Source organism: Cyphomyrmex costatus, unplaced genomic scaffold, assembly GCF_001594065.2.
Source record: "Cyphomyrmex costatus isolate MS0001 unplaced genomic scaffold, Ccosl1.0 scaffold13, whole genome shotgun sequence".
In the NCBI taxonomy this organism is placed as follows: domain Eukaryota; kingdom Metazoa; phylum Arthropoda; class Insecta; order Hymenoptera; family Formicidae; genus Cyphomyrmex; species Cyphomyrmex costatus.
In genome coordinates, this window is record NW_017275282.1 from 328,656 (window position 1) to 339,508 (window position 10,853).

General features: G+C 34.4%; 1 protein-coding gene across 1 annotated transcript in view; it reads right to left on the minus strand.

The window, feature by feature from the left end:
- RhoGEF64C (Rho guanine nucleotide exchange factor at 64C) overlaps positions 1–10,648 on the minus strand; it is a 73,280-nt gene extending 62,632 nt beyond the window's left edge. The window contains exon 1 of the mRNA XM_018550790.1: positions 10,240–10,648. The gene's annotated coding sequence lies outside the window, so the exon portion shown is untranslated. The remainder of the gene's footprint in view (positions 1–10,239) is intronic.
- Positions 10,649–10,853: the final 205 nt, after the last annotated feature.

Sequence of the window (10,853 nt, forward strand, 5' to 3'; positions counted from 1 at the left end):
TACATTATTGTTATCTAGACTAAATAAATTTGTAAATCTAATAATCTTCTCATTACATAATTCATCTTACCAATTATTATTTGTAATATGTTATATGTAATAAATTAAACTACCAATGATCGCGTAACTATATCGAAGGTATTAGTATATAGATATATTTATTAGAATACACATTAAAAAAATGTGTTAATCAAATACGGTATCCGATATAATTATTATAATATTAATGTCATTATTGTGAATCAAACAAAAATTCGAGATCGGATTTCATCAAACGCTACACACGACGTTCATCAAAGGGTACATCTTAATGGCGTCTCCACTGAATGTCAAATACCACAAATGTTCTTGACATGCGAAAACTTAAGACGGAATAATGCACGAAATAAAGCATAGTCATGTGTGATTAGACAATAAGGCTAGCCACAGAAGAAACTCCGACTTTTGCATCATCTGACGTTTTGTCCCTTTCTCCCTTCGGTACCTACAACTTCATGACTGATGGTCGCATTATAGCGACGACATGTCAGATGCATCACGCATCCTCACGTCTTTGGAAACCTGTTCCGTCAGTGCTTTGAATAAGCGTCGATTCGCCCTTTGTAGTTCCTTCATAACGTGGCCCGAAAATTTTCATTTTTATAGTATGGCCGAAATGACCGTGAAAAAAAGAATAAAAAAGACGAAGGAGAAATTCAAATGCAGCGAGAAATAAAAGGAGCAAAAGGAAAAAAGACTCGTGACAAGACTTAGAGAAGCTTGACACTCGAAATACAACCGACAATATGCATTTATCTTGAAAGTAATGAAAACTAAAAATCACTTGAAGACAGCATCTTCATGCTTCTTCAAAACGAAAAAAATAATGTTTTCAATTGACATAGTCATGCGTTCAAATCGAAACTGATATTTTGAAGTTGAGAATGTTAGTGTAATTCTTTTTGCAAAAAAGTAAAGAGGAAGTCGTAAAAAATAATCGGGGTAAAACTTAGTATTTTTAAAAGATTTTTCTATTTCTTATAATTTATTAATCCTTAATTAATTGAAGTCAATACTTCCATTACTATTTCAATAATTATAATGTGTGTAACAGGAAAGTAAAATCAGATAAATATAAATTAAAAGCTGAGCTAATGCCGATATACCAGGTTTTATGTAAAAAAAATAGGATAAACTCGAATGTTGTAGCCATACAGAAAAGATAACTAGCATAAATGTATTTTCTCCAATAATTGTTAAATAGAGCATTATTGTAGTTATTCTGAAAACATGGTCATTTTTTCCGTACGGCCATTTTTACTCGAGTTTATCCTATATTAATAAAATAAAATTGTAATGTTTCGATCCTTGATTTAGATCTCTTCAATATAATACTGAACAGTTAAACAAAAAAATGATTTCTACTAAAAAGAACTTCAGAATAAAACCGGTAAAATTGTCAAAATGAATAAATACGGAACGTTGTCAAACCGGAAAATCAAATAAATATATTCATCATTTCGTGAAAGCCGTTAGACACCTACTATTCGAGCAAATACATGTCGGAGAAAGTCGGATCCGGAAATGGTACAATTTTCGGCGGTGACTGTTGTGCTTGCTTTCCGGCCACGAATTCAGGCTAAATTCGCCACAAAGTCTTGTCCGTCGGGGCAGTCGAGCGTGAAAACAAAACTTAATTCACGAATTCCGGTGCGAACTGCGACGGTAGCTCGCCATGAGAGACACAGGGAGGAAAGAAGATCGGTGAATTCGAGAAGAGGCGCTCTTACTTCGGTTCGTGTTTACTTTCTACGAGAGACAATCAAAGGGAGGTCTCTTCCCGGGATGCTTTCACGATTGTCTTTCGCCGCCGTTCTCATGCTACCAGTGTTCATCGAGCCAATCGAGTTAACGCCGCGCAGTTTACACGCGCGTGCTCCTTAATTTCGACCGCGGCGAAAGTGTTTTAACCTCGATCGAAAGTGCATCGAGATGCACGCACTACCACCACCGGGAGATGGCGAGATGGCTTTCGAATTTTTTTATAGCTCAAGATGCGATCCGCGCGGGCTCGTTTCGCCCGCAGTAGACATTTACGTTCATCCGCTGCGTATACTGGTCACCCCGGCTGTATCGTTAACCCTGAGACCATATAGCCCTGCCTCTCGACTACGGCTGTCACCTACGTTTTAGATGGCATCCTAAAATCGTCTCCAGCAGAATATGCAAGAATAAAGATATTACGAGAGTATAACACACAGAGATAAAATCTATTCTTATATGCATTTAAATTACCCTATACGGAAGAAAAATACAAAATTTTAATAAATATTTATTTGAATATTTAGAAGCGAATATTTACTTTATGTAAAGATACACTTATATGATACATTAATTTAACTATCATTTTTTTATTCAGTAAAAATTAATTTACTGTGTTTACGTCGTAGTACTATTAAAGAAAAAAATGTGTTCAGATTTAATAATTAAAATCAAAATAATCAAGCCGAAGTAGGTCCCAGAGATTCGAAGATCAATTTCTAGAACTAGCGAGATAATTTAGGGCAGGATCGGTCGGTGAAATTACGAAGGGGACTGAATGGCGCCTTGCGCCGTCACGGTCGACCGTTTCATTTCACGATCAGACCAAATAACTGAAATTCATATACGAAAGTTGGCCGCACTTAAAAATACGGATCCAGGGCGGGTCGCCGATCACGGTGTTTTCACCGAGTATGGACACACCCGCGAAACGCGAGTGAAACGTCGTAATAATTACATATTACGCTCCCGGAGAAGTAACCGCGTCAGTCACTGCCAGAAATCGCAATTTTGTGAACAGGTCGTCATGGAGAGGCTTTCGTTTTCGCTATACCGCTGTCTCATTACGAAAGTTTACACATTTAACTTCCTATCGGTTAAAAATCACTCTCGTTCCTTCCATGCGCTTTAATTTACGTTGCAAACGCTTGCGACTCTAATATTTCCTCATTTTACCTGTATATGTAATTATTAAATTAATAATAAAACTAGCATCTATATCGTTTCAAACAAAACGGAAGGAAAAAGATCAATTGAAGAATTGAAAATCAATTGAAAAAATAATCAGATACGCCATTTTGATAAAAAAAAAAAGGTGGTATTCCCGTTTGTTAACCAAGAAAATACTATCATATATATTATTATTATTATTATGAAAGCACGTAATAGTAATACGATATGAACAAATGAAATAATCAGCAATAGTAAGATCAGCTAAACATTTTTTTCTTATTGTGTCTCCCGCAATTTCTTCCGTTGCGCAAGATTCTTTCCACAATAATTTTTACCGACGCTGTATTTTTTCCTTCTTGGTTCCATTTTGTGGTCGAGACTGAAGAGACTCGAGAGAGAAAGATGAGACGTAATTCACGATTGCTCGTCATGGATTGTATGACGGAAGAGGGATCGGCTTCAATTTATCTGCATAAATGACAGTATGATTTTGTCTAACGGCATACGCGTCGATAGCATCGATATCAGTGGCAATTTAATTTACACTATCATATTCCGTTATACTTATTTCCGTTATACTGATACGAATGTAAATATTAAGCATTAATTTAGATTATTTTAATATATTAAATTTCAATAAATTTCAATTTATTTTACTTCGTATAATTTATAATACACAGCTTAGTTACGTAATGCAATTAAATTACATTGTAAGAAAGCATCATTAATCTGTGTGTTAACAATTACACATGTAATTACTTATTTGAGCATTTGTTCGTCGATGCAGATTTCATTCTAATAAAGCAATTATGCTTCTATAACTAATTAATAAATGAATGTCTATGGGTATTCATTTCATTCCGTCACAACACATTCAAGTGCGGTATTTTTCCATAATGTTTCCTTTTATTTTTAAAGCTTGGCTTTGCATTTACGATATCTCCGCATTTTTTTCACTTATTTATATGCGCAATTAATGAGTATAAAATGCAATTGCGTCACGAAGTCTGTCGATCCGTTGACATCACTGTCGATCCACGAGATTATTTCCGTTGATTACTATTGATGATAACTATAAAACGACGGCTGTCTGTAATATGCGCCACACAAAATGTCCAAGCAAAGCAAACTCAGGATAAGCCTCTGATGTTTAAACAGAGTATCGGCTTTCCTTAGTTTATTCATGCACGCATTAACATACAGAACGAAGGGCTCTGTACGGACGGTACCATACCGGTATTATACATTCGCCAGCAGTCAGTGATAATCCAGAACGATACATCACGTCGCGGGCGTAAAACGCGAATTACTAACGAGATCCGGTTCGCTTTCACAAAGATGCGAGGCCCTCGCCTGTTATTCCCGCTAAACATGCGCAAACGTATTCGTATAGACGGAATTGCTTTACCACGTGGACAAAAATGCTAAATTCAGGTTCGATATACAATTCGACATGCGCGAGACGTAAAGAAGTTACACAATTCGATCGTACAACTTATCTTTGCCAATTTAAAGTTGATTTTTCTTTAATAAAAAAACGTCGTATATAGGAGATTAGCATTCAATGCTACTTTCTAATTCTCAACATTGTATACCTTTACAATAAAATCTGAAAATTCTGGTAAGAAAAATCCATATAAAATCAAGCAAAGGATAATATATGATTTTATCATTCATTTACTCTTGTTCAGTTCGCCAAAGAGAAGATATCCCTCTTTTCCATTATAAATTATGCTAAAATCAAGCGTTTAGTGACTTCGACATTTCCGTCGAGAATAAATCAACTTCAAACTGATCAAACAATCCGTTATTTATTGAGAAAATGTGCAAAACGTGTACGAGCTATTTTTCTTCCTGTTTATATATGTATACTGTATTTAATTACGTTTCATGTTCTAAGTTATATAAAAATTCTCTAACACAGCCTATACTTTTATCTATAATATTTATAAATTATACACGCTACTTTGAAGGAGAGAAACCATAAAACAGCATATGCGCAAGTTAAATTAAATAGCCACTAAAAAGCGAGGTTTTGTGATCACCAAGTATAGTCGCTCGTCATTCTGACGCCTTTACGGAGAAATCAAGCGTTTACGCCATGCTGTCCGGTCAACGGACGCTTATTAATCCAATGATCTGCTGCGTAACCCAGCATCGCTTATTAATCGCTATCGGCACCGTCGCAACAGGACGGAGTATCGCGTACTCGCACTCACAGACTAATGAGCTTCGCTCGAAGACAAGAAGAAACGGGCGACTAATGAACGTCCGCGCGATAATAAATCGTCCGCTGGCGCGCGCGCGCATCGCGAGAAAAGAAGTTCCGATGCAAATCGACTGACACTTCTTTTTGTTCCTATTCCCGCGCGTTCGACAGATCGGATTCTGTCAAGAGAGTTCCGATCCAATAAATAAGAACGGGACGGCACATCGCGATCTGTATAATCTTTGTCGTTTATGCGAATCGCCGTTTTGCTGACACGATCGGCGACAATCCGTTCTGACCCGGCCATTTCGCTCGCAATTGGCTAAGAACGACCCTCTTATTCTTGAAAAGATTTTAAATTACATGTCTGCTGTTAGTACCGGCCTCACTGACCCATAACTGTAATATAATAATCTGTGACTGTGGCGGAAAATAGTATAACTGGCTTTGCGAGGGTTTCGTCAAAAATCAAAACGCTGAGATTTTGTCGTTGGAACTTACGTAATAATCAATGTAAATATATAAATACGTTATAAATGTCATACCGTTATTTTTCTTATGCTAACTCACGCAAAAAAGTTTCTTGTTTTTTACTTTCTTCGTCACAGATTTGTTATGTAAGTATATTAAGAAATGATACATTAAAATGTTATTGCAAAGTTTATATCCATGTAAAACTCATCTTAAAAAACATCATACATTTATATGTCCACTCTACGTAATACACGCATGATCAATTCTTTTTATTAATTTATTACTTATTTATTACTTTCGTTTTTTCGTTTATTGCTTATTTTTTATTTATTACTTCATTATTAATTTATGCTTAATATGCAGAAGTAATAAATCAAGGTGATATAAATACAGTGCATTTCTTACTTGCTAATAATTGAAAAAAATTTTTTTGCGTGTGTCACAACTAAAAGGTTAAATGTATAATACATTTAGCGCAAAATATTATATTTTTAAATATATAAAAATATCCCAACAAAAATCACGCTTTTACGTCAATACATCACACTGTCTGACCAAAAAAAGATGCACATACGCAGGAAGAAGCAGAACTTTATCCTCGCCGATGTTTATCCCGTCTAGTCCGTCTGCGATAATTACATACATCACGTTAGAAAAAAAAGAGGTGCACGGTCGAGCAATGCGAAACCACTACGCGAAACGTCGTGTTTCTGAACATTATTGAGTTTATATACCATATTTATACACCATACACGGTCACGTTTCCTGGAATGAGGCTTAGAATATGGGCTCTATATTCCACGAGAAATTTATTCGTATCACGAACCTCCAGCACGGAGGTTGGTCCGCTCTTGACGGCGGCAGAAAAGTCGGGATGTTTACTGGAACTGGACATGTACTAGATACTACTCCGAGAGTGTCGGCCTGCCTATTCGCCATGAAAAGGCGATTGCGAGATATTCGCGGGGTATCCCGCGGGCATTCGCGCTCTTTGAGAGCGTGAGACTTACATAAATGTTCTCGCGATGCCACCAACGGGCGCGCGAGATCAACGATTATCTATGTCGCGGTAATAAAAAGGTAAGCGTTTTCAATTACGTTTCTCTACGTGACCATTCGCGGTTCCATAATCCCGATTCCGAGATGATAGACGCTGGTACATGCTCGTATTTGATATATTCGAAGCGGCCTCCGACGATTTATTTCAGACCTACGCATATTCGTCTCACGCGGCCACCTTGAAAGGCCAGTCCCCTCAGATTGCGTGATTTTTTTCGAAAAGACACGACTTCTTCGTGCATGATAGAATAGAATATATTATACCAATAGTGTATATTTTATTTAACTCCTATAGTCGAATATACATAATTCATATTATACATATTAAACTGAAGATTAAGAATTTTTGTAGATTTATGAAAAATACGAAAGCACTGTATCTAAAATCTAATAAAAAAACTTGTTAATTGTTTTAAATTACAAGTAAATAAAATTAACTTAATTCGTAATACCAATTTTATACAAAAACAATTTTATTGAAGTACTTAAAAATTTATAGATAACAATCTGAGAATAATTTTATTGGACTATCAAAATGATTATAAAACCTAAAATAATTAGAGAACTCAAAAAAAGTATGATGAATAATGCAAAAAAACATTCCACCAATTTAAAACGTCCTACATAAATAAGTATTTTGATAGTCTAATGAAATATGTAGAACGTTTCAAATTTCAGCAAAATCATTTTTTCGTTTCGAGATCAACATGCTGCTTTTAAAAAAGTAAAATCTATGTTCACAATAAAGCATAAATTATGCGTACTATATTAAAGAAATTTGTGAATAGATAAAGAATTTCTTAGAAGGAGAATAACAATCATCTTATGAACTTGTGAGCGTCAGATAGAGAAAATCCAAAAAACTAATTACCCGCAGTTTTTGCAATAAAATCTTCAAAAATCTCGATTATTATACGCAAAAATTAGAAGTAACAAAGAAGCTACTGCATAAATTAACTAAGTAAACTATCGTATAAATTTATGACAAAGTCTTGATATGCACTAAGAACTATAACGGCCGGAAGTTGTATAAAACGATGATATTGCTCGAAGAAAAAATAATGACCCACAAATTTAATGACTGTACTGAAAGTTTATTTACGAGTCCATTTACCAAGTTCAATCAAGAAATTTCGTCGCTTTCTCACGCATGCGGGATGCATCGATGTTCATTTTGAGAAAAATCACTGTGCATTCATCACCCCTCGTTCCTTTATAAAGAACCTTTATAACTTAATTCTGATTCACAGAAAAGGAATTTTGTCATGGATCATTAAGTGTCCAGAGTAATTGACAAAATAATTTACCAGAGTATACAGACCAAAGTAACCTCCAAATCCATTAGCAATTTTCTAGAGGTATTCATTATTCGCTTGAATATTACCCTTCAAATTTTATTTTAATTAATAAATTTATTAAATTTGAATTATTTACTATATTATAATATACGACTAAATTTTCATTTATCAAATTAATATATCACATATTTAAATAATTTAAAATTAATGTTTAAATATTAATTTCAGTGTATTTAGATAGATTATAAATTCATTATCATATACTAATATATAGTTATATAAATTATTATAAGTATTATATGATATTATATATTTAATTAATGTATTAATAATTTATGAAAAAAAAAATCTTTAACGATATAAGCTATATAACATAATTAATTAATTTAATCATTGTTGCAAAAGATTTAATCTATGTAAATTGTTTTGTACATAGATTCAAATGTTTAATTATGCGTAGAAAATAAAATCTTACTATTAATATATAATTTTAGAGCTACGAAGAATTCTGTATAACAAACAACAGGAGAACAAACAAGCGAACGTATTTCTCGATGGGAGAAATGTTTTGTAAAATGACCAGCATGAATATTAGGTTTAATGATTAGCTTACACGTGAATGATATAGTAGGAATGAACATAAAAAACTCATAAAATCAACGAAATTAGCATATAATCCTCATACCTATCTACACCTTCAACCACTATATAATATGATTTTTTATTTGCAAAATCTTATTATATCTCAGAAGTTTGGAAAATGATTATTAAAACGTTCTAATATAAAACAATAGCGTTGCTTAAGAAGATTGTAGGATATAGCTCAGATAATTAAACGCTCCAATAATGAACGTTCTCATAACCGGACTTAATCAGGGTAATTGGAAATAATAGTTCTTACACGCCTGTCAGATTCATTATTTGCAAGTAATAACTCTACTGATACACTTCTGACGAGGAAGTTCATCGAACGTTCAATAATCATTTTAAGAGTAAATCAAGTGCGAGATAATGCGTACCTTCATCATTTCGCGATTCATCTCTCATGCACTGAATTTCGATCTCTAAGATTTCACAATTAGAACAGCTGCATAAAATGTTGTTACTGTCGACCGAAATAAATTATGACAACTACGACAAGCAACAATTTACTTCAGCTTGACACTGTTATTATGGTGGAACATTTGCAATGATGATAAGACAGTTCACGATTAAAAAAAACTAGTGCAAAAGATTCTGTAATTTTTTTTTATAATAGTCTTATAATACTTTATAAGTAACACTTAATATAAGTTTACGGTAAATTTTGTTCATAAATTTTATTCACTTTGAATGCTATGTAAACTTTCTAGACTGTATACAATTTTTAATCAATAATATTTCGATTATTATAATAAATTCTTCTATTCACTCAAACATTTTCTTAACTAGTATTTGAAGGCCCAGTGTATCTCATGTATAAGAATGCTAATGTATATCATTTTTCGTTTTTGAGATATATTAATTTAAAAACAGCTTTTTTCCATGTAATACAAGCAGTATTGCGAGCTGTTTTCAAATAATATATCTCGAAAACAAAAAATGATATTTAAAAAAGCTAAAATACATTTTAAAACTAAAAATTGATACTTTCGGGTAATACAAACAAAAAATTTAGAAATAAAATTTGATATTACATCATAAAAACCCTTAAAATCGTCATGTTTTGCATCTGTGACTCTATTTTTCTTAAAAATAAAAACTAATAATCAAATTTAAGTAATAGATTCGTGTTCAGACAAAAATACAACGTTTTGCAATTATCTACATTCGCAATATAAAAAAAAAGATCAAATTTTATTGCCCACAGTGTAATTAGCGCCTCAAAAAAAAAAAACAGGATTGAGAAAGTTACATTACAAATTACTTATAGAATACTTTTCAGGTTACCTTATAATATTTATTTGTTATAGAAATTGAGTACAAAAAATAGTACAAAATTGGAGCAAATGATAAAATATAATTGTATGTAAAAAATATTATAAAACACCCAAACTTATTGTACTTAATTTCTATAATAAAAAATAACATATAAGTAACTTGCAAAGTAACTTTCCCAACTTTGGAAAAAAAATATTCGAGGATAACGAACCTCCGACGAAGTGCCTGTCTACATATTCTACGCTAGAAGCAGCAATCTGTGCCGGTTTAAAGTCGCGCAATAGAGAAAATTTAAAGGGCGCTTACCCCCAATGGCGGTTTAATCCATCCGGTATCATATCCAGAAAATCATGTGGCACAATCAAGAAATGAAAAAAATACAAAACTCTTCACTACCAAGCGCAATGCGGAGCGGAACTCGCGGTCTATCCGGGACCGCGTTCGCGATCCGTGTCACCGCGTATTCGCACAACTACCGTTCCCGTTGATGTCACTCCCGTTCGCGCTCGAGTACGAATAACCGCCGAAACGCGACGCCGGTCGTCGCGTCGAGTTGAAGCTTAAACTGAATATTTTCCGTTATTCCTCGGTTTCTATTTTTTTTTTTTTTTTTTTAACGGAAACATTAATTGTGCGGAAGGACGAATAGTGAACGCGGCGGGCTGAATCGAGAAGAGGAAACGAACGGAGCCAACGATGAACCGAACGGGCCGAACGTCGGCGACCAAGTGAGAGGCTAGCGGCACCGCCGCACAAGTCGCGTGACGTCACAGGGTCTCCTCTCTTTTTTGCCATTCCACGGCGAGCACCGCGCGCGAGAAAGGTGCCTCGCGGACCCCTTCTCTTCATTCGCGATGCCCTCTTAGCGAGGTGCCACTACCGAACGCGGAGGAACATACTCCTCGATGATAGCCCACGCG